Genomic DNA, 26,705 nt, shown 5'->3' with positions numbered 1-26,705 from the left:
TTGACTGTGTGGATCACAACAAACTGTGGAAAATTCCTCAAGAGATGGGAACACCAGACCACCTGACCTACCTCCTGAGAAATCTGTATGCAGGTCAAGAAACAACAGTTAGAACTGAACATGGAACAACAGACTGGTTCCAAATTAGGAAAGCAGTACATCAAGGTTATATATTGTCACCCTGATTATTTAACTTTTATGCAGAGTACATCATGCGAAATGCCAGGCTGGATGAAGCACAAGCTGGAATCAAGATTGCTGGGAGAAATACCAATAACCTCAGATACACAGATGACACCACCCTTATGGTTGAAAGCAAAGAAGAACTAAAGAGCCACTTGATGAAAGTGAACAAGGAGAGTAAAAATTTTGGCTTAAAACTCAACATTCAGAAAGCTAAGATCATGGCATCCAGTCTCATAAATTCATGGCAAATAGATGGGGAAACAATGGAAACAGTAAGAGACTATTTTGGGGGGCTCCAAAATCACTGCAGATGGTAACTGCATCCATGAAATTAAAAGACACTTGCTCCTTGAAAGAAAGGCTATGACCAACATAGATAGCATATTAAAAAGTAGAGACATTGCTTTGCCAACAAAGGTCCATCTAGTCAAAGCTATGGTTTTTCTAGTAGTCGTGTATGGATGTGAGAGTTGGACTATAAAGAAAGCTGAGTGCTGAAGAATTGATGCTTTTGAATTGTGGTGTTGGAAAAGACTCTTGAGAGTCCCTTGGACAGCAAGGAGATCCAACTAGTCCATCCTAAAGGAAATCAGTCCTGAATATTTATTGGAAGGACTCATGCTGAAGCTGAAACTCCAATACTTTGGCCACCTGATGCAAAGAACTGACTCATTGGAAAAGACCCTGATGCTGGGAAAGATTGAAGGCGGGAAGAGAAGGGGATGACAGAGAATGAGATGGTTGGATGTCATCATCGACTAGATGGACATGAGTTTGAGTAAGCTCTGGAAGTTGGTGATGGACAGGGAAGCCTGGCATGCTGCAGTCCATGTGGTTGCAAAGAGTTGGACAAAACTGAGTAATTGAACTGACTGACTGACTTGCTTTGAAGCCTAGCTGTGTCCTTTATGCTGGTGGTGGAGGAGGTGATGATATTGACATGATTGAACCCCTCTGCTAGGTGTCCTTCCCTTCATCATACCAAGTACCCAGTTTTATTGTAATTTCTTGCTTGTCTGCCCACTGTGTTAAGAAGGTCCAGAGGACAGAAGACAAGTCTCTTCCCCTTGAAATCTGCAATAGCCGCCTGCCATGCAGAAGGCACTCAACCAGTAATCCCTAGGGAGAAGTTTGGTTTGCTTGTGCCCTCCATCAAACCAGGGGTCAGCTAACTATGATGCACATGCCAAACCCAATTCATGGCCAGATTCTGTATAGTGAGTGAACGGACTGGAGACTGACTGGAGATGGCCTCACAAAGCTTACTGTATTTACTCTCTGGTCCTTTGCAGAAAAGGTTTACTGACCCCTACTCTAGGCACACAAACATGGTCTGGCTTGTATAATAATTTCACTGTGGTTGCAGTTTCTTATCTGATGACTTCCTTTCAGCTTACCCAGAAATTCCCCCAAGGACTCGGGAACAGACCCAACCCAGACAGCCTTGATGGAACAAATGCCAACCACCCTCCAAAAGGAGGCACTTTTGTGTTTTCAAAGTATCTGTCAGTACCTCAGGTTTTAAACATTTCCCCCTAAGCCATTGTAAATGGAGTCTACAATTTCAAAAGCATTATGACTTCAGAGGAAGGCGGACTCACTTCCCTTGCCTATGCAGCCAAGCTGCTATAAGATCCCTGGCAGGAAGTTAAGTCTCGAAGAGAAACCAGTAACTGGGCTGAGCTTGTGCAAGGAGCTCCTCCTTATCCACAGGATATATGTTCCAAGACCCCCAGTGGATGCCTGAAACCACAAATACGGACTGAACCCTATTTATACTCTTTTTCTCTCTACATACATACATAACAAAACGTTTGATTTATAAATTAGGCTCAGTAAGAAATTAACATCAGTTCAGAAATTAACATCGCTCAGTCATGTCCAACTCTTTGCGACCCCATGGACTGCAGCATGCCAGGCTTCCCTGTCCATCACCAACTCCCAGAACTTACTCAAACTCACATCCATTGAGTCGGTGATGTTATCCAACTATCTCACTCTCTGTCATCCCCTTCTCTTCCCGCCTTCAATCTTTCCCAGCATCAGGGTCTTTTCCAATGAGTCAGTTCTTTGCATCAGGTGGCCAAAGTATTGGAGTTTCAGCTTCAGCATGAGTCCTTCCAATGAATATTCAGGACTGATCTCCTTTAGGATGGACTAGTTGGATCTCCTTGCTGTCCAAGGGACTCTCAAGAGTCTTTTCCAACACCACAATTCAAAAGCATCAATTCTTCAGTGCTCAGCTTTCTTTGTAGTCCAACTCTCACATCCATACATGACTACTGGAAAAACCATAGCCTTGATTAGGTGAACCTTTGTTGGCAAAGTAACTGATAATAAATAGAACAATTGCAACAATATACTATAATAAAAGTTATGTGAATGCCGTCTTTTTCTCTCAAAATATCTTCTTGTACAAATTTAATGCCTTTTACATCCTAAGTTTTTACTGTGCCCTGTGGCCATAGTTTTTGCACTTTGAAGTGTGACAGAAAAACCAGCACAAGTTCTTTTTCCTTCTTCACCATTCCACAGATAAAAGAGTCCTGCTTACCATAGATCTGAGCAACACCAGCATGTGATTTCTTTTCTTTCCTTAAGTTGAGAATGTTCACCTTTTCATTAAATGAAGTGCTTTAAGGCTTCTCTTTGGTGCAGCTGACTTGCAAGCATCACTCTCTTTGAGCTTTGAGGCCACTATTAAGCAAAAGAAGGGTCACTTGAAAACAAGCCCTGTGCTACCACAACAGTGATCCGATAACCAAAATGACTACTAAGTGGCTTGGGGGCAGAGTTCTCTGGACAGAGGGGTGATTCACGTCCGGGATGACATGAATCTGGGTATGGGATGGTGCAGATGGCGTGAGAGCTCATCACATTACTCAGAACAACTTAAACCTTAATGAGTTGTTTATTTCTGGAAATGAAATTCGCTCAGTCGTGTCCCACTCTTTGCGACCCCATGGACTATACAGTCCATGGAATACTCTAGGCCAGAATATGGGAGTGCCTTCTCTAGGGGATCTTCCCAACCCAGGGATGGAACCCAGGTCTCCCACATTGCAGGCAGATTCTTTACCAGCTGAGCCACAAAGGAAGCCCTTATTTCTGGAATTTTCCACTTAATATTTTTGAACCCTGTGTGACCACAGGTAATGGAAGTTGCAAAATGCAAGACCATGGATAGTGGGGCTGGGGGTTGGATTTAATGTGTAAGAAAACGTGTCTGCAGCATGAGGAAGGGAACTCAAGGCAGTGCAGACAAAGTGAAATCCACCCAAAGTGTGGTATGTTTTGTGTGTGCACGCGCGAGCGCACATGTGTGTTCACACTGTGTGTAACCAAATACCTGGCTGGTCTGAGCTGTGTTTTAGGGTTGGGCGATTTCATTCTTCTCCACTGGGGAAAATCTGGTTTCCATGAGCCCTTCCAACTTGCCTATCTTTGTGTTCGAATTACTTCCTTGTTGTCCCTTTTTGTAAGTAAAACTTTTCTCTAATGATGACTGCATCTCCCTAAAAGCTTCTCCTGAGTTCTTCTTTTCAAAGCAGCTGGATCCATCTTAATATTTTCCCACCGTAATTGCCTCAGGCCAATTTCTTTTAAAGGAATTAAAAATGCAAATCTAATATTCTAATTGCATAATAGGATCATCTTGGCAGCTCGATCAATACTATCTCCCACTGTCAATACTATGGCCAGACTGCGTGGATGTCAGAGCCCACTGGTCTCACTTTATCACTGGCCCCGTGGCCCATCCACATCTATAAGATGTGACATTTTATGGGTGGCCTTCCATCAATCAGCTCTAATATTTGAGCATCACAGAGAGGCAGGTTGTCATCTCAGCATCCGCCTTGCTCTGTACCAGACCGCACACAGATGAATCCTTCATGGTTCCCAGGACTAAGCTACACAGCAAGAAAGAGGCTGGTTGACAATCACCCACAGGATTGTTTTTCCAGGTCACCATCCAATGGAATTGGGGCTTCCCAGGTGGCACTAGTGGTAAAGAACCTGTCTGCCAATGCAGGAGATGTAGGAGATGTGAGTTTGATCCCTAGGTCACAAAGCTTCCCTGGAGGAGAGCATGGCAACCCACTCCAGGATTCTTGCCTGGAGAAACCCATGGACAGAGGGGTCCAGCGGGCTACAGCCCAGGGGGTCACAAAGACTTGGCATGCACATACATTCGATGGAATTAGAAGCAAAGGACCTACCCCCAAAGGACAAGTCACCCCCAAAGATCCCCAATCTGTCAGTGCAGTTACAGATCATTACCAATGACACAGGCCTGGAGTCAGGAGACCCTGGCTGAGAGATCCAGCTCAGCCAGTCTTCAGAGGTGAGCAAGTCACCTAGGCTCTAGATGCCTCAGTTTCCCCTTCTATAAATAACCCTGTTCACCTAGGCTAAATGTTAAGGTCCTTGTCAACCTAAAACTTGTTTTACTTCTAGAAGAGTAAAGCTCATACTGAGTAGCAAGAATGAAGAATATTGTCAGTTGATTAAGACAAGAAACATCATTACTACTTCTGGGCTATTTGCCAATTAACATTAGAAACATCATAATTAACACATCACACAAATTCTCCTTCCATTAAGAAGTGTTTTTCCAATAGATCTCCTTCACCTTCTCTCTCTCAGCTGATTTTTTTTTAAGTTTCAAATACCATAGAATTTCATCCAAAACACAATCATTCAATTTACCCACCTCAGCCAGAAAAAAGTGCTTGTGAAAGCTATGTCAAAGATCGTAAATTTCCTTAAACAGACCTAAGCAACTGGAATGTAGCAAAACTTTAGGTTCTTACTAAATCTGATTATAGAGCAAGCTGATTTAGAATAGGTAAGCAGGCCAAAGTCTTAGATTCTCTGAAGAACACCTTTCCAAAATTATGACAGCACACAGTAAAATTCAAAAAAAAAATTTTTTTTTTTTTTTGGCTTGGGAGAAAAGTACTCCACGTCTATCTGTGGGAGTCTTACATGTAACTATAGTAAAAATTATTATTTATGTGTTTTTTTGTAGTTTATTCAATTATCGGTTTTCCAATATATGTTGGGTCTTGGGTAAGGACCCAGCACACATACACACTTCTTTATTTGGTTCTCAAAGTGACGTCAGGGGTCAGCAGAGACTGGAGTCCTTGTTTCCAAGGAAGAAACTGAGGCTGGGGGGCAGTCAGAGACACCCCCAGGATTACCAGGAGCTATGAAAGTGACAGAAGACCCCAGGATTGTTCCAGAAAACAGGAAGGAAAGGAAAGGTTCTGAAGAGTTGAGGCGGCAAAGGGTTCAGTTTTCAGAAGGGGTGGAGGGAGGGCTTGGAGACAGGGAGGAAGTGGGGGGAGAGGCAGGGTTATTCTGTGAAATACGGACCAGTGGACTTAATATTGATCCTTGGCAGAACACGAGGACGAATCATGACGGGTTGATCTGTACACTTGGGGCCGAGAAAACAGGGACTGCCAAGAGGCTGCCGGCTCCTAGACAAGCCATCCCGATCTAATCTCGTTTCCTCTCCTGATAGGGTCATTAGGCTGGTTGATCAGCGGATCTGGATTTCAGCAAGGCACTTGACAGAGTCGCTCAGGATATTCTTGTGGACAAGAAGGAGAAATGGGGATGGGACCAGGGGACGGTTAAGTGAATTTGTAACTGGTTGAACAAGCGTGTCCAAAGCGTTGATTAATAGAGTGATGTCAGCCTGGGAGGAGGGAGCCGTGTGCCCTGGGGCTCCGCGTTTTGCTCTGTTCTGTTTAACCAGCTTATCAGCGTCTTGAGTGGTGTTGTAGGAGGCAGGCTCATTAGAACGCGGAAGGACATAAATACGGGGTCAGTAACAGATTAAACAAAAGAATTGGGATCCAAAACATTCTCACCCTGCTAGTCCAATGGCCCCCAACACATTAAAGAAGAAATGTAACAGAAATGAGTGTACCATCCGTTAATTAATTCCCAAATCAAGAGCACAATAGAGAATGTTGGCTTAGGAGAAGTTCAAGGAGAGAAGACAGAGTCCCAGGCCCAATATGCTCCCATAACTGTGGCAGTCAATAGCAAAATCTAAGGGGTCTTGGATATCATTGTAGATTTCCAGGGCCCCCTCTAAAAGTAGCTGTGATCTTGCTAGCTGGCGGGCTGGTGGAGACCCAGGTTCAATCAGGCACTACATTTAAAGGCCATGTAAGAGAAAACTGACTTCCCTGGTGGCTCAGATAGTAAAGCCTCTGCCTGCAATGCAGGACACCCAGGTTCAATCCCTGAGTCGGGAAGATCTGGAGAAGGAAATGGCAACGCACTCCAGTGTTCTTGCCTGGAAAGTCCCATGGACAGAGGAGCCTGGTAGGCTACAGTCCATGGGGTCACAAAGAGTCAGACAGGACTGAGCAACTTCACTTTCTTTTTTCAAGAGAAAATTCACAGGAGAAGAACAATAGGAGTGAGAGCTGTGGCTACCATACTAGGTGAGAAATGATTGACAAGGTTGGTGATATTTACCGAAGGAGAAGCACGATGGCAACCTTCTGATATCTGGATCGCTAACAGAGGGAGAATGAGAAAACACAATTTTCACTGCTCCCTAAAGGTGGAGGGAATTATAGATGATCAGAGAGAGAGTTTCAGGACAACCTAAATACAGATGTTGCCCCATGAGGGACTGAGTTCTCAACTCTGAGTTTCCAGTATTGAGTTTACATGCTGGGCTTTTGGGGGGACTATTTTTTTTCAGAAGTGAGAAATGCCCTGTGTGATTCTACAAGACAGATGTTTGATGTATGTAGATATGTGGACAGGAGAATTGCCATAGAGCCTGTTGATTAAATCCAACACACAAGCACTAGCCAAGTATTACTCCAAGCCTCTTTGTACACATAGGAAAAATGTGACGGAAAACTAAAAATGATCATGACATCCTGCTTTCCCTGAAGGAGTGTGGACTCTAAAGACATACAAGTGTGTATGTAATTGGCTTTAAATAAAAGACAAAATGAAAGAGATTGTAATCGAGGCTCAGCGGGAAAAAAAAAGGAGCTGAAGGATATTCGTTGGAAAGATTGATTCACTGGAAGGAAGAATATTCATTGGAAGGACTGATGCTGAAGCTGAAACTCCAATACTTTGGCCACCTGATGCGAAGAACTGACTCATTTGGAAAAGACCCTGATGCTGGGAAAGATTGAAGACAGGGGGAGAAGGGGACAACAGAGGATGAGATGATTGGATGGCATCACCAACTCAACGGACATGAGTTTGAGTGAACTCCAGGAGATGGTGATGGACAGGGAGACCTGGTGTACTGCAGTCCATGGGGTCACAAAGAGTCGGACATGACTAAGCCACTGAACTGAACTGAACTGAAGGATACGGAGAAGATCACACGTAACTTTAAGTTGGCTTTGGACCATCAGAGACAGCTTCGGGGACAGGTAGCTTTTGACTTCCATGAGAGCTGCAATTCCAGCCCAGATTGCAGGCAGCCCCACTGCAGCTCTACTGACACCCCAAAGTGTCTGCATCTTCCTCCAGATTTCATCTTTTAAAGCTTCTTGTCCATTCTGTCACGCACTCCACTATTCCTGCCTGGAGGACGCCATGGACAGAGGAGGTCAGTGTGACTCCTCTCGAGACTCACACGACTAAAGCAGCTGAGCATGAACATGCCCATCTATGCTGTTACTTTACCTGGATTTTGTTCTCTGCCCACACCTGGCCACTTAGCAGCTTTTGAACTCCTTTGCTTCTCTGCTTCCCTGTCACCCTTACGGCCACGAGGGACCCGCTTCCACCCTTCTGTGCCCCAGCCCCTCTCACTTTCACATCAGACGGCACCCTGGGGCAGGGTATCACTTCATCACCTCTACCGCTCTGTGTTCAGAAGCAAGTTAGAGGTCCCACCCACACTCAGGAAGAGGGGATTATACCAGGTATGAACACCAGGCCATACCAAAGTCTGTCTGTCACGCACACCGCGCAAGAGTCATTTTAGACTCCTGGAGCCAGGAAAGGAATGATGGGACAAAGGTTGATGGTTCACTGCAGGGCAGTGGGTAGGGGAAGTAAGGAAGGCGCTGGGCTGGCCCTGGGGGCAGCCTTTAGAAGTGCCCTTGTTTTCTTCTCTGCTCTTGCACAGACATAGGACTTTTTGTCCTATGAGTGTAGCAAAGGGACAATTTAGGCACCGAGGAGTCACCTCTGAAGCTTCCCGGGTGACTCAGTGATGAAGAATCTGCCTGCCAATGCAGGAGACACGGGTTCAGCCCCTGGGTTAGGAAGATCCCCTGGAAGATAGCATGGCTACCCACTCCAAGATGCTTGCCTGGAGAATCCCATGGACCAGAGGAGCCTGGTGGGCTACAGTCCAAGGGTTGCAAAGAGTTGGACACGACTTAGCAAGTGAACAGCAACATTCACCTCTAAGGACTGTTTAGTTATCACTAACTAACTAAAAGATGGTGGCTACTTTTATGCATGAGCAAGTGCCCAGCACAGCAGGATGAGGCCAGGCAGCCCCAGGCTGGAGTTCCCGTCTTGACAGTTCTGGAAACCTCGCACCCCTGCACGCACTAATCCACCCAGCGGTGGTGGCTGACTCTGCTGGGATTTACAGGTCTTGGCCCTCACGTGGGCCCCCAGCCTGTGGTTAAGTAACGTTATCCCCCCAGCCACGTGTTTACACACGGGAATTCCTGGACATTACCAGCTGCTTAGACAGAACCTTTTATTTCCAGCGGTTTGAACTCCACATTGCACTCCGAGCTCACTGGAGCCTCTCCCTTGTAATGCAAGGTGCCCCCTCCCCCGAGAACCGACCACTTAAAAATTAATCACCCTGATGTTTCTTTCCACAGCGAAGATCCTTGTTCTATTTATTTCCCTCTCCTTAAGACCTGCCCCTGGAGATGTTGAGGGAAGACTGTGGATTTTGTTATTTTCTCCTGATGTAAAGTGGTCTGAAAACTGCATAGAAGATAATCAGGAGATACTGCTAATCCCGGGCATTTCCTCTCTCCAAACGTGGCGCCTCTTGGGGTAAGTGGTGTTTCCATCAGTGAGTAAATGCCATAAATCTGATGCCCTTTGGAGTTTTGAGTACCCTGAGAGTAGCTCTGTGATAGGCTGCCAACGGCCATAATCCTCAGTTCTCCATATAGTCACACCTTTGCAATGTAATTTTGTGGCTCTTCCCATCAAGAAAGATCTCCTCCTCAGACCTTGATTCTGGGTCTTTGTTAGAACTTACTTCAAGCAAAAGAATGAAGTGGAAAAAACAGTTTGTCAGTCAAGGGCCCCGGCACCAAAATGCCTTGGGTACTTCAACCCCTTGGACTCCTGCAAAGACTAAGCCCAGGCTAGATGGCTGGAGAATGAGAGACCGCATGGGATAGAGACTTGCCATCCCCTCTGTTGTCTTTTTAGACTAGCCAGGCCCCAGCCAACCCAGAAACTGATGGCTGACATGTGGATGAACCTGAAAAAGACAAGATAAACTGCCCAACGGGGCCCAGCACATACTGCCAACCCACACCCATGTGAGCAAAACAGACGGCTATTGTTTTTACCTACCCTTGCTCCTTGAAAGACAAGCTATGACCAACCTGAGAGCATGTTAAGAAGTAGAGACATCACTTTGCCGACAAAGGTCCATCTAGTCAAAGATGGATCACAAGGAAGGCTGAGCACCAAAGAATTGATGCTTTTGAACTATGGTGTTGGAGAAGACTCTTGAGAGTCCCTTGGACTGAAAGAAAATCAAACCAGTCAATTATAAAGGAAATCAACTCTGAATATTCATTGGAAGGACTGTTGCTAAAGCCGAAGCTCCAATACTTTGAACACCTGATGTGAAGAGCTGACTCATGAGAAAAGGCCCTGATGCTGTGAAAGATTGAGGGCAGGAGGCAAAGGGGACAACAGAGGATGAGACGGTTGGATGGCATCACTGACTCAGTGAATGTGAGTGTGAGCAAACTCCAGCAGACAGTGAAGGACAGGGAAGCCTTGTGTGCTGAGTCCATGGGGTTGCAAAGAGTCAGACACAACTTAGTGACTGAACAGTAACAAAATTTGGAGTACTTTGTTATAGTAAGAGCTAACTGATATAGGCGCCATAGTTTATCAACATAAACATCACAGTTCCCAGTTTGAAAGAATAGTGAGGCAAGGACATCTACTAATGATGTCTCAACCAGACTTACTCTCAAACACCCAGCAGGCTGGTGATGTCCTTTTTCCTTCTCTCACTAAGTCTTTGGGAACCATTTTCCTGAGCCACCACCACCATACTTTGAAACTGGAAGAAAAAGACCTTTGGGGGAAAGTCGAGTCTCCATCTTTTCCTTTCACAAAAACCTTACAAAATGTATTTTTTTTTAAATTTTATACTTGCATGATTGCCTTCAATTCCTTGTTTCATAAGGTTCTATTCTCCCGATAAGCCATGACAGCATTGATTCCAACCTATGATTGCTGGTGAAATATTAAACCTTATTGATTCGAAATTCAGGATCAGTTGCAGGTTGGATATTCGGCATAGTTTAAAGAGGCACGATTTTATCCTTCTAGTCGCAAAGTAATTGCAGCTTCACAACATGATTCTTTTTTTTTTTTTTTTTGGTAGATGGAGTCCTTCAAATCAGCTTTCTCAATTTACCACCCCAGAATTGCTAAATGCCTCATGTTGACTAACCAATTAACTTACTCTTCCAAATGAAGTATGCATGTTTCTTACTAATAAGTATGCTAGTGTGCAAACACACGTTGTTTCCATTAACTACACATTATGATTCTTTCACATCTTCCAAACAACAACAAAAACCTCATTGGCTGTATGTAAAGATATTCTGAGAAAAATCCAGTAGAATATTTTTTTATCAAATTGGCAGTTTATCATTAGCTTGATGTTTCATTGAAAGAATACCATTGTTCCCCAAGACTCTAATAAGCTTAAAAAGTTCACCCCAATACCTGGCTGCCACTGATGTTCTTTCTTCCTAAATTCTCTCAGAAAATAGAGAGCCACACTGCTGAAATAAAGTTTCTCAGGATGACTTAAGTCTTGGGGTTGACAATGTGCTGTCTAAAACTCAAGTTTGGTCTTCCCAGTTGGCTCAGTGGTAAAGAATCCACCTGCCAATGCAGGAGATATGGGTTCGATCCTTGATCTGGGAAGTTCCCATTTGCTTTGGAGCAACTAAGCCTGTGCACCACAACTCCAGAGCGCATGCTCCGTAACGAGAGATGCCAGCTCAGTGAGAGCCCATGCACTGCGACTAGAAAGTAGCCCCCACTCACAGCAACTAGAGAAAAGCCTGCAATGCAACAAAGATCCAGCACAGTAAAAAATAAATAATTTTTTAATTAAAAAGATAAAACCCAGGTTCATCTAAAGATGCAAAGACCTAAAGATATGCATCCAATTAGGTACTTATTTGCCAATTTCTAATTCAGAGCTGCATTTCTCTTAGGTAGGTAGTTCAGTCCCTCAGTCGTGTCTGACTCTTTGCAACCCCATGGACTGCAGCACACCAGGCCTCCCTGTCCATCACCAACTCCCGGAGCTTACTCAAACTCACATTCATTGAGTCAGTGATGCCATCAAACCATCTTATCCTCTGTCATACCCTTCTCCTCCTGCCTTTGATCTTTCCCAGCATCAGGGTCTTTTCCAATGAGTCAGCTCTTCGCATCAAGTGGCCAAAGTATTGGAGCTTCAGCTTCAGCATCAGTCCTTCCAATGAATATTCAGGACTGATCTCCTTTAGGATGGACTGGTTGGATCTCCTTGCAGTCCAAGGGACTCTCAAGAGTCATCTCCAATACCACAGCTCGAAAGCATCAATTCTTCGGTGCTCAACTTTCTTTATGGTCCAACTCTCACATCCATACATGACTACTACTACATTTCTCTTAAGCATCCAAAAATATATATTCCTCTCCAAAACACAATTATTAAACATTTTTTTTCCTTGAAAACAACTTCAGCAGTGACATTTTTATTAAAGTACAGTTGATTTACAATGTTGTGTTTGTTTTCGGTGTACAGCAAAGTGATTCAGCTATAGTTATATATATATACACATATATACATATTATTTTTCAGATTCTTTTCCATTATAGGTTATTACAAGGCATTGAATATAATTGCTTGTGCAAGCAATTGTCCTTACTGTTTATTTATTTTATATATGTCTCTGTTAATTTGAAACTCCTAATTTATCCCTCTCCCGCTTCTCCTTCGGTAACCATAAGCTTGATCTCTCTGTGTGTGAGTCTGTTTCTATTTTATTTTACAAGTTCATTAGTATCATTTTTTTAGATTCCACCTATCAGTGATATCATATATTTTATCTTTCTCTGTCTGACTTACTTCACTTAGTATGATAATCTCTAGGTCCATTAATGTTACTGTAAATGACTGTTTCATTCTATTTATGCCTGAATAGTATTCCATTGTGTATGTGGACCTCATCTTTATCCATTTGTCCATCAATGGACATTTAGGCTGTTTCCACATTAAACATTTTAAAGGAAGTATATAAACAAGATAAAAACATTCCTTAATATATACACTTTTATATAATGTGAAAGTTGCTCAGTCGTGTCTGACTCTTTGTGACCCCTTGGACTATAGGGTCCATGGAATTCTCAAGGCCAGAATATTGAAGTGGGTAGCCTTTCTCTTCTCCAGTGGATCTTCCCAACCCAGGAATCGAACCAGGGTCTTCTGCATTGCAAGTGGATTCTTTACCAGCTGAGCTACCAGGGAAGCCCCATATAAGCCCTATATTATATAATAGCTCTATTCTACTTAAAACACATTTGCCCTGGTGTGTTCCACATAGACAGCACAAACACAGACTCTCCCCATTCTTTCCCTGTTGGCAGTCACTGCTTAGAATCCCCTTCCCTTTCCCCTCTTGGAGCTCCTGCCTCAGCTCTGACCCTCACTTCTCATCTTTAACTGGCATTCACCTGACTTAAAGGAACTTCAGCCCACCAAACCCCACATCCCCATGGAATGGTAGGGTCAGTCTCCTGCCTTCCCTGCCTGCACACCAGAACTGTGAAACTGACTCCCAACACAAAATGTCCATAGAGCGTTGGAGGGTCCCTTTTGAACTGTTGGGGAAATGTTTTATGTTCTTATTCTCAACTGATTCTTTGACCCATTCCTGCATTCCTCAACTGGCACTCACTGATCTAGTCTGACATCTGCAAGGCAGATAGAGAAACAAGTCCAAGTTTATTTCAGCATTACTTTGCTAGCATGTGAAATGGATGCCATTATGGTAGTCTGAAAATTCTTTGGCATTTCCCTTCTTTGGAATTGGAATGAAAACTGACCTTTACCAGTCCTGTGGCCACTGCTGAGTTTTCCAAATTTGCGGGCATGTTGAGTGTAGCACTTTAACAGCATCATCTTTTAGGATTTGAAACAACTCAGCTGGAATTCTATCACCTACATTAGCTTTGTATTAGTAATTAATACAAAGTAATTGGCTTTGTATTAGTAATGTTTCCTAAGGCCCACTTATCTTCACACTCCAGGATGTCTGGCTCTAGGTGAGTGATCACACCATCATGGTTATCCAGGTCATTAAGACCTTTTCTGTATAGTTCTTCTGGGTATTTTTGCCACCTCTTCTTAATATTTTCTGCTTCTGTTAGGTCCATACCATTTCTGTCCTTTATTGAGCCCGTCTTTGCATGAAATATTCCTTTGGTATCTCCAGTTTTCTTGAAGAGATCTCTAGCTTTTCCCATTTTATTGTTTTCCTCTATTTCTTTCATTGTTCACTTTAAAAGGCTTTCTTTTCTCTCCTTGCTATTCTCTGTAACTGCATTCAGTTGGGCATGGCTTTTCCTTTCTCTTTTGCCTTTTGCTTCTCTTCTTTTCTCAGCTATTTGTAAGACTTGGTCAGACAACCACTTTGCCTTTTTGCATTTCTTTTTCTTGAGGGTTATTTCAATCACCACCTCCTGTACAATGGTACAAACCTCCATCCTTAGTTCTTCAGGCCTTCTGTCTACTAGATTTAATCCACTGAATCTATTTGTCACCTCCTCTGTGTAATCATAAGGGACTTGATTTAGGTCATACCTGAATGATCTACTTTCTTCAATTCCCTACTTTCTTCAATTTAATTATGAATTTTACAATAAAGATCTCATGATCTGGGCCACAGTCAGCTCCAGGTCTTGTTTTTTTTTTTTTCTTCTTTCTTTTTTTTTTTTTACTGTATAGAGTTTCTCCATCTTCAATTGCAAAGAATATAATCAACCTGATTTTAATATTGATCATCTGGTGATGTCCACGTGTAGAGTCATCTCTTGGGTTCTTGGCAAATGGTGTTTGCTATAACCAGTGTGTTCTCTTGGCAAAATTCTGTTAGCCTTTGCTCTGCTTCATTTTGTACTCCAAGGCCAAGCTTGCCTGTTACTCCAGGTATCTCTTGACTTCCTACTTTTGCATTCCAGTCCCCTATAATGAAAAGGACATCTTTTTTGGTGTTAGTTCTAGGATGTCTTATAGGTCTTCATAGAACTATTCAACTTCAGCTTCTGTGGCATTAGTGGTTGGGGTATAGACCTGAATTACTGTGATGTTGAGTGGTTTGCCTTGGAAATGAACCAATATCATTCTGCTGTTATTGAGATTGCACCCAAGTACTGCATTTCAGATTCTTTTGTTGACTTTAAGGGATACTCTCTTTCTTCTAAGGGATTCTTGCCTACAGTAGTAGATAAAATGGTCATCTGAATTAAATCTGCCTGTTCCCATCCACTTTAGCTCACTGGTTCCTAAAATGTCAGTGTTCACTCTTGCTATCTCCTGCTTGACCACATCCTATTTACCTTGATCCATAGACCTAACATTCTAGGTTCCTATGCAGTATTGTTCTTTATAACATCAGACTTTACTTTCACAACTAAACACATCCACAACTGAGCATCATTTCTGCTGTGGCCCAGTCTCTTCATTCTTTCTGGAATGAATTCTCCACTCTTCTCCAGTAGCATATTGGGCACATACTGACCTGGGGGGTTCATCTTCCAGTGTCATATCTTTTTACCTTTTCATACTGTTGATGGGGTTCTTGAGGCAAGAATACTGGAGTGGTTTGCCACTTCCTTCTCCGGTGGACCAGGTTTTGTCAGAACTCTCCACCATGACCCATCCGTCTTGGGTGGCCCTGTGCAGCCTGGCTCGTAACTTCTTCGCCATCTCAGCCACCAGGGAAGTTGCAAGTCAATGTATAAATAAAGCAAAATCTCTCAATACTGTCACCGGTTTATTAAAGAGTCTCAGAACATGGGGTTACAAACACAGAATGGTTTTATCTCCTCTAATCATTGCCCCTTTTGCCTTCCCCTGTTGAATCTTCCTTTTAACACACCTTCACGGTGCCCTGGGCAGACTCCATATCTTTCCAGCCACTGTGCCCTCCAAGGCTTCAGTCTCAATCTTGATGTAAATCCCATGCCTTATTTACCTCTGTGCAGACTTGAGCTGGGACTCTAAATCCTGGAGGGTGGGGGGAATCTGCATCCACAAGGCTCACCCACTCCTGCCAGAGCTGCCAGCTGACTACTCACTCAGTTGACTCAGTTGACACATAAGCTGACTCAGTTGACATGTTGATTCACCTAAGCGGCCCCTGAAGGCATCTTATCTTAGGCGGTTCTTGTAGCTCTACTGGACTCCTGGCTTATGATTCTTCTGAGTGGCAGTACCCGAGTGCAGCTGTCTTGTGGGACACATGTCTGAGCTCTGAGGGCTTTGTAAACTCCCTTCTCGATCCCTTCCTGTTGCATTTGCCCTGATATTTTGAACCTGGGTTGACCCTTTTTCACCCCTTCTTCATGTTCCTTATACCAGAGGAAAATCTCAAAACCTCTTACTGCTAGAATTCCTGTATCTGATGGACACCCCACTTAACAGGTACCAGCAAGATGGCTCAAGCTCAGCTTCCTTTCTAGGATGTCCATCAACTCACAAGAAACTCAAGCTGAGCCTGGATGGGAGCGGGGTTTGGTGGAGAATGGATCCATGCATCTGTATGGCTGAGTCCCTTCACCATTCATCTGAAACTATCACAAATTGTTAATCAGCTATACCCCAATACAAAATGTTTTTGGTATTAAAAATATATATAAAAATTATATTAAAAAAAGAAACTCCGGCTGCTCCACATCCAACCTCTGCCTCCCCTCCCATGTCTCTCAGAGGTGAATCAGTGAGTCCACTTCTTAAGCCAATGTCCAGCTGGGGAAGGCAAGTCTCCCTTTGTTTGGGGCGTCTCCAATCTTTTAGTACTTCCCTGGGTCGTCTCACTTGTCTTCATGGTGAGAGGTATGATCTCTTATGTCTTCCTTCTTCCCTCTCCAGGTTTATTAGAAACACTGAGACGAGATGCTGGGTGGTGGCTGGTGAAAGGCTGGGTGGGCAACAGGAAAGCCCCATGAACCTCTTGGTGTTTGTTTCCTGGGCTTCTGTAGCAGATAAACAAAAACGGGAGGGGCTTAAACAACAGAAATGTGTTCTCTTGTGGTTCTGGATGCCGGAAGCCCAAAATTGAGATGCTGGGACAGCCACGGCCCTGTGAAGCCTCTAGGAAAGAATCCTTCACTTCTGGCAGCTTCTGGTGGCTTCAGACATTCCTTGACTTATGGCAGCATCACTCCATTCTCTGCCTCTGTCTTCACACAGCTTTCTCCACTCTGACTCTGTGGAGGCCCCTTCTCTTCTTATAGTGAAAGTGAAAGTCACTCAGTCGTGTCCGACTCTTTGTGACCCCATGGAATAGTCCATGGAGTTCCCAATCCAGGGATCAAACCCAGATCTCCCGCATTGCAGGCGGATTCTATACCAGCAGCCATCAGGGAAGCCCTTCTCTTCTTATAAGGACCCCAGTAACTGAATTTAGGGACCACCCTACACCAGTATCACCTCTTCTTGACTAATTATATCTGCGAAGGCCCCATTTCCAAATAAGGTCACACTTGAAGGTTCCAGATAGTCATGAATTTTTGCAAATCACTATTCAACCCAGTACAGTCTTGTTACGGGGCTTCCCAGGTGGCAGAGTAGTAAAGAATCTACTTGCCAATGTAGGAGATTCGACAGACTTGGGTTTGATCCTCTGGGTGGGGAAGATTCACTCTAGCATTCTTGCCAGGAAAATCCCATGGACAGAAGAGCCTGGCGGGCTACATACAGTCCATGGGGTCACAAAGATTCAGACAGGAAGACATGATAGAGTGGCTGAGCACACACACATACATACACAATCTTGCTACAGAAAACTTCTAGGTCATTTACTTGAGATGCAGAAGAAGCAGAGAGAAGCTTTGAGATGTGTCTTGTCCCACAGAGGGCTTCAATGGAGAGAAACTTTAATGATGGTGGTGGTACAGGATTCACGCAGGCCCATGAGTGAGATCTACAAAAGAAAAAAGGAACAAAAGGTGGGGGGAAGATAGACAATAATACGTCATGAAGATTGCTGGCTAAAAAGACGTCCAAACTACCCTGGACCAAGGAATGACCAGCTCCTTACTCCCCAGGCCCCAATCCCCTTCCCTTCCCTCCCCTCCCTCCAACCACTGTCCCATAAGTGACCATGCTAGCCACCCCCAGCCTCCATAGCCAGCCCCTCACCAGGAAGGGGAGAAGCTACATCACGCCTCTGGAAGGAGGTGTTTGCCCAGCACTTATTAATACTCCTAATACACTTTCCCTGGGAGTGAACGTACCAGGGGTGTTTCTTCTATCCCCACTTGGGATCCTGCCATTCTTTGTATGAGGAAAAACACCCTAATCCCCAAAACTAACTTCTAAATCTGCCCTTCCAGAAGGTAGGAATTCTCTATATCACCACCGCTAGAAAAGACTTGTTTATATTACAATAGGATAAACTTTGAAACATCCAACTTCATACATCAAGCCAAAGGGAGTATCTTGAAGAATGAAAATGTAACCTAGGAGAACTCTACTCATTCATTTTCTCATTAAAAGAATGTTTAAAACTTAGTCTATATCCTTCCCCCTCAAAAGAGTGACAAATACTTCCTTATATGTACCACTAACTTTTAAAGTTAATTATTCTAAATAAATAAATGTATCATCTTCAAGATTAAAAATGGAAATTGCATTTAGTAATTTTTGATGGCCTGTGGAAATGTTACTGAGGTTTGATTTCACTTCAATTAGATAGTTTCTTACAATGACATATCTTAATAAATGTTAAAATGTGATTCTTCCTTTTTAATAATTAGACATGAACACAGACTCTGGGCAGAAGCCTCGGTTCTGTTCCAGCTCTTTTTCTATCTGGGTAGACCTGGCAAACTGCCTCTGTAAGCCTCAGAATTTTCATCTGGAAAATGGGTTTAATGTTGTAATCTACCTTAAAGTGTTATGATGGGATTAATGCATGTAAAGCTCACAGAACATAGTCTGAAACACAGCCATCATTACCTGAGTTCTGCTGTTGTAGTTTCTTAGGAGGCCTTGTCTGCCTGGTCTTTTCTCTCTACACTCCACATTTTCTCTCTATATTTCCAAAATACAGGGGAAAATATACCAGCTGTTATCTCTCCCCAAGCCTTCAGCATGGTGCTCAGCAGAAGCTGGCTACTTCCAGGGCTGTGGTTGAAGCTGTGGAATCATTTACTTTCTTGTGGCATTTTGATACAGTTCAGAATTATTGATCTTGGTTTCTGGGAACAATATGGTTACATAGCAGATACTTTCAGACCAAATTTTGTTTTCTCTTAGAAAGATGAAGAGTCAAAGCCTCCCAGCCTTGACACAGAGGAACCTTCAGTTGAGAGTCAGGATCCCCCAACTCTCTTTCCATCTCTGCCACCTACTATCTAAGTTATTCCTTTTTGTTTATTTATTTTTGACTGTTCAATTGTGTGATTATTTATATATATATATATATATATATACACATACATATATATATTTTAAACTTTTTATTTTGTATTGGATTATAGCAGATTAACAGTTCTGTAATAGTTTTCGGTGAACAGTGAAGGGATGCAGTCGTATATATGCAGGGTTTCCCTGGTGGCTCAGCTGGTAAAGAATCTGCCTGCAATGCAGGAGACCCAGGTTTGATCTCTGGGTGGGGAAGATCACTTGGAGAGGAAATGGCTACCCACTCCAGTATTCTTGCCTGAAAAATTCCATAGACGGAGGAGCCTGGCAGGCTACAGTCCATGGGGTCACAAAGAGTCAGACAAAATTTAGCATCTAACACTTTGGGGTGCCTTGCCAGAATACCATACACTAATGACTTAAACAACAGCCATACATGTGTATGTACCCATTCTAAAGGATCCATGTGGCCATACATATACAGGTATCCATTTTAAGGGATCCTTTTTTAAAAAATCACTTTTTCCCACACAAAAGTTCTCCTATCTGGACAGAAAAGTTCTTCCTGTGAGAGTGTATGATTCATAACAGCCCCAGTGACAGCGACTTCACCTCTATCACAGTCCAGGCATGAATGCTTTAGAATTACCAACTCCTCCAGTCCTCTAGATATGGTTCCCACACCAGGAATATATAGAGTTTCCACTCTCATTATCCCCATTCTACAGCTGGGCAAACTGAGGCCCAGAGCCCACTGCTGGTACCTGGTAAGTCCAGAGTCTGACTCCAGAGCCTGACTTTTTAGCCACTACCCAGTAATGCCACCTCCAAGTTCATCAGCATGTGCAGGACAATCAAATACCTAATGCACTTCCCAGAAAATACAGCTCATGTTGGACCCAGCACCCTCCAGCCTCTGTGATGTCACTGAAAGAGTCCCTCAACTCAGTCCTTCAAGAAGCAATTCCACTTGCTCTCTTAAAACTTTCCTGAGTCTCGGTGCCAACAGCCATCACTCTTACTAAGACACATATTTTAACCCTGGGACTGACATGGCCATCACGGTGTCCTGAGTTGGTGTCTATGTTTTATATGAATTGTCCCACCTCCCCAGGCACTTGATTACCCTCCAGTGTGAGAGACTGTGTCTTCCTCTATCAGCATCTCCCTGCTGGAACGCATAGTAGACTCAGTAAATACCATCACAAGTCAGAGCCTCACCCACATGTGGCACCTCCTGGTCTGATGCCATCTATTGATTTAGCTGTTAGGGTGTGGGGGGTGGGTGGGGAGAAAGCTGGGGCTCCTGAATTCACCACGTGGGAATGGGGTGGAGGTAGCATAGTGAACCAGGACCAGCAGTGGGAGAGGACTGCAGCTATTCAGGGAAAATGAGGAGCTCAGACAAACCAGGCTAATTCTTCTAACAGGATGTAAGAACGTAGCACCAGATGGATACCGAGTTGCCACAGGAACCTCCTGAATGTAGGAACACCCAGTCTCACAAGAGTTGCCTAGGAGGAGCAATGCATCACTCACGAAGACTTTTCCACATTTACCTTTGTGAAATATTAATGGCCCCGGCTGGCCTTTGTTCTGCTGACCATGGACAGAGAACCTGTCCCTAGGGAAGGCAGACTCAGAGCCCAGGATTGAAATTCCATCAAGCTTTTGGGTCAATGGAAATCCTTTAAGCTATGACAATAACTCAGGCCCACTCCTTCCTTCATTTAATTCCAGAGGCTTGGAGGAAGTTTTATCCATGGGGCAGAATTCCATTTCATTTTTAAACCCACACAACGTGACTGTGGAGACTGAAAGCTCCACAGAATCAAGGGTTTGCAATGTACAGGCCATTCTCTGTAGGTGACTGTAGCTACAAGTGTCATGTACTGGCCCCAGTGGCTCTCAATCCCACAGCCTTGGAGTAAAGCTCATTTTAAGATGTATACCAAGCGTGTACACATGAAGACAGGGTTAGATCTTTCTGTGTGCCTGGTTCGAAGCTCTGTGCACCAGATTGTTAATATCAGAAGATTATCTGAATCTCTATGGACATGTCTCTACATCAGTGCTATCTGGAAGAGGCCAGTAGATCCACACAAGACAAAGAAGAGAGAGAGGAGAGGAGATGCTTCTGATAGAAGCTACGAAAGCCTGGTGGTTCAGGAAGAAAAACCCAGCTGCAAAGACAGAGTTGCAAAGCGGGATATTGCTCCTCATGGGGCCCCAGAAACCCCAGCAAGAAAGGGCAGGCTCAATGCCAGGTTCTGAAACAGTGACAGCAAAAGTGTATCCAACTCTCAAGTATTTGGTGGTTTACCTGCATCCTGTGTGTTGACCAGATGTTCCCTACTGAAGCCGACTCTGCGTGATTAAAGGCCATCTAGTGAAGCCCCACCTAAAACTCACATTTGGAACCTCACACACACACACACACCAGCAGACACTATGGACACCCCATCCATATCCCCGTGGCCCTTCCTTTCCAGTGCACTCTGACCCAACGTCCAACCTCCAACTTCTCTGCCTGAAGGCTTTCTCTGGCTCCAAGAACCTGATCTGCTCATAGACACTGCAGGCTGGAATTGACTAATGCTACTGGGAGCAGCCAGTGGCTGATGGAAGCTAGTGGCTACATACACCCCAAGGTGGGAAAATTCTGTAGTTCAAGTTCAACATCATTTCCCAAAGTCTCCCAGGAGCATTAATCTCTAATTTCCCATGAAAATAACTTGCTGAGCTTGAATCTTCATCTCAGAATCTGCTTCTAGGGAAAGTTAAGTTTGGATATGTATTACACAGACACAAACACACACACTACTATTCATAGAAGGTTTAAACTGTACAACACTCTTTGGTTACATTATCTTATTTGATCTTCACACCAATTTGATTACTGTTCTTATCATTCCACTTTAGAAATGAGAAAACTGAGTCTCAGAGAGCTAACAGATCCCCAGAGCCATACAGTCTACTCAAAACTAACCACTTTGAGGTGCTTCCAATATCTTCAGTATTTCCACTGTGGTAGTGCTGCCTCAATGGAAGGGGCAACCAAGAACACACTTTCAAAAGGCTCATTTATAGTCCCCATGTCTCTTGGTGAAAGCAAAATTGATATGAAGGCAGAAACAGCATTACTCTAAACTTAGTGATGGATCTGTTCTTAGCCATTCCCCACCATCTACTGGCTTACCCCACGAACAATAGTTGTTATTTAGTCGCTCAATCGTGTCTAACTCTTTGAGACCCCATAGACTGTAGCCCGCCAGGCTCCTCTGTCCATGGGATTTCCCAAGCAAGAATACTGGAGTTGGTTGCCATTTCCTTCTCTAAAGTATCTTCCCAACCCAGGGATCAAACCCTTGCTTCCTACATTGGCAGGCAGATTCTTTACCACTGAGTCACCAGGGAAGCCACAAATAATAGTAGATGTTTAATAAATACATGGTGGATGGATGGATAGATGGATAGATGGGTGGATGGGTAAATATATAGCTGTTATCAGTCCTCAGAGAATTTCTATGTCTACTGACCCTGAGCAAGGACAAGGGTGGAGTTACAATTTATTATATATGATTTGCATATAACCTATTGCCTATTTTATGTCCCAGGGCCAACAACATCTGAAAGGGTTCAGGTGAGAATGTTATCTACTGGAGCTGTCAGAGCAGAAAAAGTCTGAGGAAAACAAGTCTCAAACAGTAACCAGTGGCTGGGTTAAAATCCAGGAGTGGTTCTTATGCCTAAGTGAGAATAGAAACCATCTGGGAAGCTGGTAAGAAATGCTGATTTAATTTAGTAAGAACCCAGGGATCATGTAATACCCTCAGATAGTTCTAAAGACATCACAAAGGTTGTGATGCTCTCAATAGGGACGGAGGGATCCCCTTCACAGAGAACTTTTCTTCTCTCTTTTAGTTTACTGTCAGGATTCACCTTATTGGGTCAGCATCACAAATATACATGAAGCTTCAAGAGGAAGTCACTGGTGGGATATGTATATCACTCCCACGCTAGGTACTCACTGAACGTGTCAGTGGAAACACAGAACCAAAGCCTTAGGGGTGTACTCTTCTGGGTAGGCCAGAATACTCAACCCCCAACCTGGTGCATCAATTCCTTTAGTTGCTGCCAAAATAAAGCAGTCTCAGTTTATTTTTCAAAAAGTCTTTACTAAGTTTGTAACACTGTTGCTTCTGGTTTTTTTTAATGTTTTGGTTTTTTGGCTATGAACTATTTCGGATCTTCGCTCCTCAACCTGTATCCCCTGCACTGGAAAGTGAAGTCCCAACCACTGGATCACCAGGGAAGTGCCAATTTGAACATTTTCTGTAATAGGAAGTTCTCTGCCTCCTGAAACTGCCCATTCATTGTTGAACAGTTTGGCTACACAGCTCTTAGTGATTCTAGTTCTGTTTACTGAGACCACAAAGATGAGGTCATATCTGCCTGCACCATGATAGCTCATGAAATATTTAGGGACAGATGGCATCTCTACCATAAGCAATCCCTTTATTCCTTTAAGAATCCATGAGATAGGAATTGATAACTATTAACATCTAGGTGGTACCCTCCAGACATACCTTTGAATTCAGCCTCCCAGGTGTGGTCAGATAAACAAGCAGAGAGTCTTACACACCATCACATCTTTTTATGGATACTCTACCTCCATTATTGCCTTCTAAAATCCCATTAGCTGATCTAGGAGCCGCATCCTATTGAGCCAAAATTCAATTAAAACCCCAAAGTCTCTTCCATGGAAACCTCTCTGTGTGTGGTCCTTGATTCAGTTATCAGCACTCGTTGAGTAAAGCCATTCACCCTTATTGTGACTCATCCAACGATTCAGCCTGCATTTTGCCATCTCTCCATCTGCTCCACACAGGAAGAGTCTCACTGCTTCTCAGCCTTCCTGTGTTCACTAGATATGGGTAGAACTGTCAAAAAATCAGCTGTCCCACCCTTTGCCCCTGGAGATGCATCATCGTGACATTGGAGGAGACTGTTGATCTGGGATCTGATCATATCAGCAGAAAGACATGATGGATAAGACTTCGTTTCTTATGAAGATAAGAGTGAAATGAAGAGTTCTTGTCATGAAAAATTACTTCCTTCCATGCCAACACTGGAGTATAGCATAACCAGGGTACTGTCAGAGTATCCAGTGAATGAGGGAACTTTATTCCTGTCTGAGACACTGATGGTTTAATAAATGTTTAATCCATTTACATTTATTTTGATCTATTGTAGCTATCACTTCCCTTACTATTTTTTTTCTTCCCTACCTTCTGCTCTGTTTTTGTTTCTTTTTCTTAATCCCTTTTTTTGCTATTATTTTGAAATTTTGTATATTTACATTTCTATATTTTTATTATTACAGTATAAGCATACCCTAGTATTTTTTTCAGATTTTGCTGCTAAGCAGTATCTCTACTCTCCCACCAGATAAGAATCTTTAATTCCACCCCAAATACTGCCTTTCTATATCACCCATGATACTGATGTCTAGAATTTTCATTCCTTCTCATTTCAAATAAAATATCCCCTCAAATATTATTATTACTATTCTTATAGTAGATCTTCAACATGCTTTTACCAGTTTCATAACTTTTTTGCATTTTGATGCCCACTGATCCCTTATAGCTTGCATTTTCTTCTTTCAATATTGCATTATTTTATTTGCTCTTTCAGGTAGTAAGTCTGTTAGTCTTGTGTGTCTGAAAATATCTTTATTTTACCTTTACTTATATCAGGGAGTGAACCAGTTATACTGAGAGAATTTTGAGGTGAATAAAACGAAGGAAAATGATTATAAGTATTCTTACCCCAGCCCTTCCAGCATTCCAGGCTCATAGCTGCTAGGAAAAGCTGCCCTCCCTCTTGAATGATCTTTTAACTGAGTATAGATATGAAGTTGATAGTTACTTTCTCTTACCACTTAGAAAATAGTATTCGATCATCTTCTGACATCTGTCGTTGCCAATCAAAAGTCTGCTATCAGTCTAATTGCTGTTCCTTTTCAGGTACATGTTTTAAATATTTTTATATCATTGTACATATTCTGTAGTTTAGTTGCAAAGTGTAAGGTGTGGATTCATGTTATTCACCCTCTTCAAGATTTAGGATTCTATTGCAAACTGTTTTAACAATTTTTCATTATGGAAAATACTCCACCAATATGTCTTTGGCTATTATTTCTCCTTCATTCTTCTCTAATTTCTTTCTGGAACTCCTATTAGCTGTATTTTGGAGCTTCTTCTTTTGTGTTCACTGTCTCATTTTCTGTTTCATATTTATACCATCTTTTTTCCTCTTTGAGCTATATTTTGAGCGTTTTGTTTTTCAGCTTTATCTTCAAGATTATTTCCTCTTCACTTGCATTAGCAATCTTTGTTTCTTTCTCAACCCACCTTCTTTTCATTTTACATTACAAAATCTGTTTCTCACTTTTCACCCTGATCATCTAAATAATGGCTGCTTTCAGATTCCTTGGACATTACTCTTATCTGCAGTTCTCAGTGACTTCTCCCATTTGTTCCATCTGTTGACCTTCTCTGGAGGGGTAGATGTTTCTGTTGACCTCCTCATGAGGGGTAGATGTTACTGTGAATTTTTTAATTTTTTAGTTACATGAGAGAAAGGAGAACACACAGGCTTGCCAGGTGTGTGAGATGCAAGCTTGTCTTTGTGTATTTTTGCCCTTGTAGGAATTCCCACTGGGTGCCCTGGGCTTTGGAGGTCACCTTAGGAGAACAGTCGAACTTTGGATCCTGCAGGCTCTGCGGAGCTCCAGGCTGGTTTTCATGTTCACGTTGTGCTATACTCGTCTTCAGTGGGATTTTTCTGCTCAGTGGGGTTTTTTGGGTTTGAGCTCTGACTGTGTATATTTAGTCTCACGGTCACACTGTACAAGCTTTTGCTTTCTGATTTCCCACACGTAACTCTTGCTACCCAAGGTCCAGAGCATGAAGCCCACATTTGGGGCTGGTGGGTGGCACCTTAATCCCTATTTCACTGACGGACAGTCCTTATTACCAGGAGTTCAGTGTCACCTCCTGCATGAGGATCTTGATGCTTGAACTCAATGCCTGTGCAGTTACAACCCACACGCCCCGGAGACACCCCATCCAGAGTCCCCCACGCCTCCTTCTCCTCCAGCTCTGACTCTTTGCTCCTGAGGTCTGCAGAGCTCCCTTTTCAGCTTTTGCTCTCACCTGAGGACTGTGTTCTGTTATTTTTGGACTGAAAGGGGGACTTCCTCAATTATCTCAGTCAACTGTCTTGATCAGACATTTCAAGGATCTTTGAAACATTAGCGGATTTAATTCAAGGGCAATGCTTTCCCCGTAGTCTTTAAGTGGATGTCTTTATAGCCACCCACCTCTGCGTCTGAGCTCTGAAAGAGCAAGCAAGTACATTTTCAGCAACACAGACACACACACACACACACACACACACACATCACTCACATTCACAGAGGCAAAAGCATAACCTCACAGGAACCGCTCTGAAAGGGAAAGCACCATGTGAATAAACAAGTTCTGATACGTTCAGTGAACACTAATCCTGGTGTCTTCTCTGTTCTCATCAAATAGACGATGTTAAGGAAACAAATGGA

General features: G+C 43.3%; 1 long non-coding RNA gene across 1 annotated transcript in view; it reads right to left on the bottom strand.

Moving 5' to 3' along the window:
• Positions 1–16,382: 16,382 nt before the first annotated feature.
• Positions 16,383–26,705, bottom strand: part of LOC133073622 (uncharacterized) — a 203,495-nt gene continuing 193,172 nt past the window's right edge. Inside the window, exon 5 of the long non-coding RNA XR_009697022.1 lies at positions 16,383–17,636. This is a non-coding gene — a long non-coding RNA (uncharacterized LOC133073622). The remainder of the gene's footprint in view (positions 17,637–26,705) is intronic.

Source organism: Dama dama, chromosome 19, assembly GCF_033118175.1.
Source record: "Dama dama isolate Ldn47 chromosome 19, ASM3311817v1, whole genome shotgun sequence".
In the NCBI taxonomy this organism is placed as follows: Eukaryota; Metazoa; Chordata; class Mammalia; order Artiodactyla; family Cervidae; genus Dama; species Dama dama.
Note: the sequence above shows the minus strand (reverse complement) of the source record. Positions and strands in the feature narration are given on the sequence as shown.